Below are 6,838 nucleotides of genomic sequence, written 5' to 3' on the forward strand. Positions count from 1 at the left end.
CTCAGTTTGTTTTTCAGAGTCCATCGTCTCTCATGGTTCGTCTCCCCCTCCGATTTCCCCCCTTCATTCTTCCCCTCCTGCTATCTTCTTCTTTTTTTTCTTAACATATATTGCATTATTTGTTTCAGAGGTACAGATCTGTGATTCAACAGTCTTGCACAATTCACAGCACTCACCATAGCACTTTTCACTTTTCACAGGCACATGTCCTTTCTTTTTTTTTTAATTATGTTATGTTAGTCACCATACAGTACATCATTAGTTTTTGATGTAGTGTTCCATGATTCATTGTTTGCATATAACACCCAGTGCTCCATGCAATACATACCCTCCTTAATATCTATCACCGGGCTAACCCATCACCCCACCCCCCTCCCCTCTAAAACCCTCAGTTTGTTTCTCAGAGTCCATAGTCTCTCATGGTTCATCTCCCCCTCTGATTCCCCCCCTTCATTTTTCCCTTCCTTCTCCTAATGTCCTCTATGCTATTCCTTATGTTCCACAAATAAGTGAAACCATATGATAATTGACTTTCTCTGCTTGACTTATTTCACTTAGCATAATCTCCTCCAGTCCCATCTATGTTGATGCAAAAGTTGGGTATTTGTCCTTTCTGATGGCTGAGTAATATTCCATTGTATATATGGACCACATCTTCTTTATCCATTCATCTGTTGAAGGGCATCTCAGCTCTTTCCACAGTTTGGTTATTGTGGACATTACTGCTATGAACATTGGGGTGCATGCGACCCTTCTTTTCACTACATTTGTATCTTTGGGGTAAATGCCCAGTAGTGCAATTGCTGGGTCATAGGGTAGCTCTAGTTTTAACTTTTTGAGGAACCTCCACACTGTTTTCCAAAGTGGCTGTACCAACTTGCATTCCCACCAACAGTGTAAGAGGGTTCCCCTTTCTCCACAACCTCTCCAACATTTGTTGTTTCTTGCCTTGTCAATTTTTGCCATTCCAACTGCTGTAAGGTGGTATCTCGATGTGGTATTTGAATTTCCCTGATGGCTAATGATGATGAACATTTTTTCATGTGTCTGTTAGCCATTTGTATGTCTTCTTTGGAGAAGCGTCTGTTCATGTCTTCTGCCCATTTTTTGACTTGATAATTTGTTTTTTGGGTGTTGAGTTGGAGAAATTCTTTATAGATCTTGGATATCAGCCCTTTGTCTGTAGTGTCATTTGCAAAAATATTCTCCTATTCTGTGGGTTGCCCCTTTGTTTTGTTGACTGTTTCCTTTGCTGTCAGAAGCTTTTTATCTCAATGAAGTCCCAAAAGTTCATTTTCGTTTTTGTTTCCCTTGCCTTTGGGGATGTGTCTTGAAAGAAGTTGCTGTGGCCAATGTCGAAGAAGTTACTGCCTATGTTCTCCTCTAGGAGTTTGATGGATTCCTGTCTCACATTGAGGTCTTTCACCCATTTTGAGTTTATCTTTGTGTATGGTGTAAGAGAATGGCTGAGTTTCATTCTGCTTTATATAGCTGTCCAATTTTCCCAGCACCATTTATTGAAGAGACTTTTTTCCATTGCATATTTTTTCCTGCTTTGTCGAAGATTATTTGACCATAGAGTTGAGGGTCCATATCTGTGCTCTCTATTCTGTTCCATTGACCTATGTGTCTGTTTCTGCAGGCACATTTTCTTATAGAAAGTCCCACATTTGGAATTTTACCTAATTGTTTCCTTCTGATGGCTTTAATCTGTTCCTCTTTCCCATGAATTTCTTATAAGCTTGAAGTTAGATCTAGAGTCATGCTGTCTAATATGTTAGCCACTGGCTACGTTTGACTATTGAGTGTTTGCAATGTGGTTAGATTAAAATGAAATGTACTGTAAGTATAAAATATGCAATAGAATTTGAAGACTTGTTAAAAAAATAAAATATTTCATTAAAAATTTTGATTCATGCTGAAATAATATTTTGGATATACTTGATTAAGTAAAATACATTATTAATATTAATGTCATCTATTTCTTTCTATTTTCAATGTGGTTATTAGAAATTTAAAATTAAGAGTGCTTGGGTGGCTTAGTCGGTTGGACGGCTGCCTTTGGTTCAGGTCATGATCCCAGGATCCGGGGATCGAGCCCTGTTTCAGGCTCCCTGCTCAGTGGGGAGTCTGCTTCTCCTTCTACCTCTTTCCCTCCCCCTCTCTCTCAATAAATCAATAAAATATTTTTAAAAAGAAATTTAAAATTACATGTGTGGCTTCCATTATATTTCTTTTGGACAGCATTTGATAGAGGCTTGATTAGATTCAGGTTAAATTTTTGGAGCAAGAAAACTTCACTGGTGGTACTGTGTACATCATATTGCATCACATTAGGAGACTATCTTAGTCCATTCACATTGCTGTAACAAAAAATACCATAGACTGGATGGCTTAAAAACAAACATCTACTCCTCACAGTCAGGAGGCTGGGAAGTCCAAGATCAAGGTGCTGGCAGATTTGGTGTCTGGTGAAGGCCTGCGTCCTGGTTCATAGACAGCCGTCTTCTCACTGTGTCCTCACATGGTGGAAGAAGCAAGGGAGCTCTCTGGGGTCTCTTTTATAAGGGCACTAATCTCATTCATGAGGGTTCCACTCCCATGACTTAATCACCTCCCAAAGGCCCCACTTCCAAATACCATCACACTGGGGGGTAGGATTTCAACATATGGATTTAGGGGGATACAAACATTCATTTCATAATATTCCACCCCTCATCCCTCAAAATTTATGAACTTCTTGCATGCAAAATGCATTCACTCTATACCAACAGCTCCAAAATTCTTAACTGGTTCCAGCATCAATTCTAAAGTCTTAAGTCCAAAGTCTAATCTAAATATCATCTAAATTAGATATGGGTAAGACTCAAGGTCTGATTCATCTTGAGGCAAATTTCTCTCCAGCTGTGAATCTATGAAATGAGGTAAATTGCATGATTCCAAAATATAATGGTAGGACAGGCAGAGACATTCCTATTCCCAAAGAGAGAAACAGAAAAGAAAGGAGGGGGTAATGAGTCGCAAGTAAGTCCAAAACCTAATGGGGCAAATTCCATTAGACCTTAAGGTTTGAGAATAATCCTCTTTGGCTTGATGCTCTGCCTTTCAGACCCACCTCAGTGGCAACATCACCCCTACCACTTGGTAAGGTTCTTCCCATGACAACAGTCCTCTGCAGGGGCCCCACCCCTGAGGCCTGAACAGTGAGGCAGCCTCATCCTTGGAAACTCCTCCACCCCCCAGGCCCTTGCACTCTGAGTCCTAGTGGGAATGATACCTGAATCACCTTGGCGAGGAGGAGTTCATTCTTCCCTTGTCTTGAAGAATAGTGCCTGGCTTCTGTTGAGATGGCTGTTTAAGTCCATGGTTCATATCCATTATAATCTCCTTATCAAACCATCACTTGGCTACACCCTTAGTTTTCTTTTTTGAATGCACCTTCTCATTCTTTGCAATATAGATAGACTGAGAATTTTCCAAATCTTTAAGTTCTGGCTCTTTTTTGCTTAATAATTCTGCCCTCAAATCATATTTCTCTTCTCACATTTTACTATACGCAGTCAGGAGAAACAAGACCACTACTTTAACATTTTGCTTAGAAATCTCTTCAGCTAGGGATGCCCAGGTGGCTCAGTCCGTTGAGTGACCAACTCTTGGTTTCGACTCTGGTCGATCTCAGGGTCATGAAATCAAGCCCCGCATCAGGCTCCGCACTAGGCATGGAGCCTGCTTAATATTCTCCCTCCCTCTCCCTCTGCCCCTCCACTCACTCTCTCTCTCAAATAAATAAATCTTTTTAAAAAAAGAAATCTTTTCAGCTAAATATCCAATTTCATCTCTCAGAAGTTCTACCTTCCATAAAACACTAGTACATGAACGCAATTCAGCCAAGTTCTTTGCCATTTTATAATAAAGATCACCTTTTCTTCATTGTTCAATAACATGTTCCTCAGGGCGCCTGGGTGGCTCAGTCATTAAGCGTCTGCCTTCGGCTCGGGTTGTGATCTCAGGGTCCTGGGATCAAGCCCGATGTTGGGCTCCCTGCTCCGCGGGAAGCCTGCTTCTCCCTCTCCCACTCGCCCTGCTTGTTTTCCCTCTCTCGCTGTGTCTCTCTGTGTCAAATAAATAAATAAAATCTTTTAAAAAAAATAAAATAACATATTCCTCGTTTCTGTCTGTGATCTCATCAGAATGGTCTTTACTATCCGTATTTCTAACCACATTCTGTTTATGATTACTTAAGTGTTCCCTATGAGACTGAGGCTTTCTCCACAGCTCTCCTCTCTTTTTTTCTGACCTCTCCTCAGACTTTCCTTTAAAATTCCTTTCCCATTTCTAGCATACACTTCAAAACTCTTTCAGCCTCTACCCATTACCCAGGTCCAAAGCTGCTTCCACATGTTTAGGTATTTGTTACAGCAGCACCCGACTTCTCAGTACCAATCTCTAAGCCAGTTTAGGCTTCTATAACAAAAATACCACAGACTGGGTGGCTTAAACAACAAACATTGATTCCTCACAATTCTGAAGGCTGGGAAATCTAAGATCAAGGAAGATGCAGATTCAGTGTCTGGTAAGAACCCACTTCCCAGTTCATAGATAGCCATCTTCTTGCTGTCTCCTCACATAGCAGAAGGAGCCAGAGAGCACTCTGGGGTCTCTTTTATAAAAGCACTAATCCCATTCATGAGAGCTTCACCCTCATGACCTAATCCCCTCCCAAAGGCCCTACTTCCTAATACTATCACATTGGAGGTTAGGATTTCAACATATAAATTTGGGAGTGGTGGGAGGGACACAAACATTCAGTCCATAACAGAGGCATATAATGTCAGATCATCCCATGATTAATTATTGATTGTTAGGTTCAGGTGGTGACCTCCAGATATCATGTACAGTTTCCCTTTTGCAATTACTAAGTAAATTGTGGAGTGATTCTTCAGCATCATGTAAATATGCTTTTTTCCTAACAACCTTTTATCCGATGGTTTTAAAATACACCGATGATTGCTGCCTGACCCAGCCAGCAATTATTACATCAAGTGTTATAAAATAATGATATCTCTAATTCTATCATTCTTTGATAGTTACTATGAAGAAGAGCTTTTCTTTTCTCTGCTATTCTTTTATATAGATATAGACTACAATAGATGATGAGAGGTAGCTAGATAGATGAGAGATATATAGATGATAGAGATATCACAATGGACTCATGGATTTTTAAAAAATCAATGTGTTATTAAACAATTATAATCATTCTTTTTTTGATACTCAGATTGTTCCAAATTTGGCCAGAGGGTTCCCCTTCAAGCTGTCTCCCATGGTCTTTCGATATGAGCCCATTATTCTTTGTGTACTTTGCTGCTTTCTGGCACAACAGGATGTCCTGTACATCCTGTACTTCCCCTGCCCCACACCTGGAATCAACTATTTCCATAAAGAGCCTTTGTTTTCTTTTAGTAGCAAATAGTATTTAGAAACCAAGGTCTGAATGCTGGATAAGCTCATTGATACTGAAGTATCATTACTTCTAGGTCATTTTAGTGGACAAAGATAGGAAATTTGTTTTTTGAGTCATGGATTTATAATCATACAAGTAAAATTACTGTGATGAACAACTTTAAGAAAAGCACATTTTTCAAGGTGCCTTGCTGGCTCGGTCAGTGGAACATGTGGCTCTTGATCTTGGGGTTGTGAGTTGGAGCCCCATATTGGATATAGAGATTACTTAAAAATAAAAAAATCTTAAAAAAAAAAGAAAGAGGAGCACCTGGGTGGTTCAGTTGGTTAAGCATCAGACTCTTAATTTCAGCTGGGGTTGTAATCTCAGGGTCATGGGATCGAACCCCACATCAGGCTCCACACTGGGCATGGAACCTACTTAGGATTCTCAATCTCCTCTCCCTCATCCTCTGCCCTTCCCCCTCCCTCTCAAATAAATAAATAAATAAATAAGAAAGAAAGAAAGAAAGAAAGAAAAAGAAAGAGAAAGAAAGAAAGAAAAAAGAAAGAAAAGCACATTTTTCTTCAATAATTTTTTATATCCTTACTACCTATATTTTTCTTACTTTTCTTAGGGTCATAATTATTTCTGGTTAGCAAATGAATATATGCTCATTCTAGAAAGTACACAGAAACATGTAAAAAAAAGCAAAAGTAGAAAAATCCCAGCAGCAACCATTTCTGATATGCTAGAATATTTCTTTTGTTTATATATTTTCCTTGATGCTCCTAAGCGCATATTGTGTGTAAAATTTTGTATCTTTATTTTTAATGTTGTAAGCCTTTTCAAAACTCATTGAATAAGTTTTTATCAACACATTTTCAAATGGCTATTGTATTAGTTTTCTATTGCTGAATAACAAATTACCACAAAATTATTGTTTTAAAACACAAATCTATTATCTCATGTTGTCTTTGGGCCAGGATTCCAGGCATGAATTAGCTAGGCTGTCTACTCAGGGTCTCGCCAGGATGAAATCAAGTTGTCAGCCAGAGCTGTGCTCTCATCTAATGCTCAGGGTCTTCTTGTCAGCTCATTCAAGTTTGTGGCAAAATTCAGTTCCTTGTGGTTGTTTTCTTGTTAGCTGTCTGTCAAGAGTTGCTCTTGGCTCTTAGAGGCCAATCCCAGGTCCTAGCACATGGCCCTCTCAGAAGCCAACTTCTTCAAAAACAGACAAGGGAGTCTCTATCCAGCCTCCTATAATATAAACATGCGAGTGACTATCTCATCGCATTTACCACATAACATAACCTAGTCAAGGGAGAATTATCCATCATATCATATGTCTTGCCCACACTTTAGGGAAGGGGGTTATGCCAGGTGTGTATACCATGG

This window comes from Neomonachus schauinslandi, chromosome X (genome assembly GCF_002201575.2).
Source record: "Neomonachus schauinslandi chromosome X, ASM220157v2, whole genome shotgun sequence".
Taxonomy (NCBI): domain Eukaryota; kingdom Metazoa; phylum Chordata; class Mammalia; order Carnivora; family Phocidae; genus Neomonachus; species Neomonachus schauinslandi.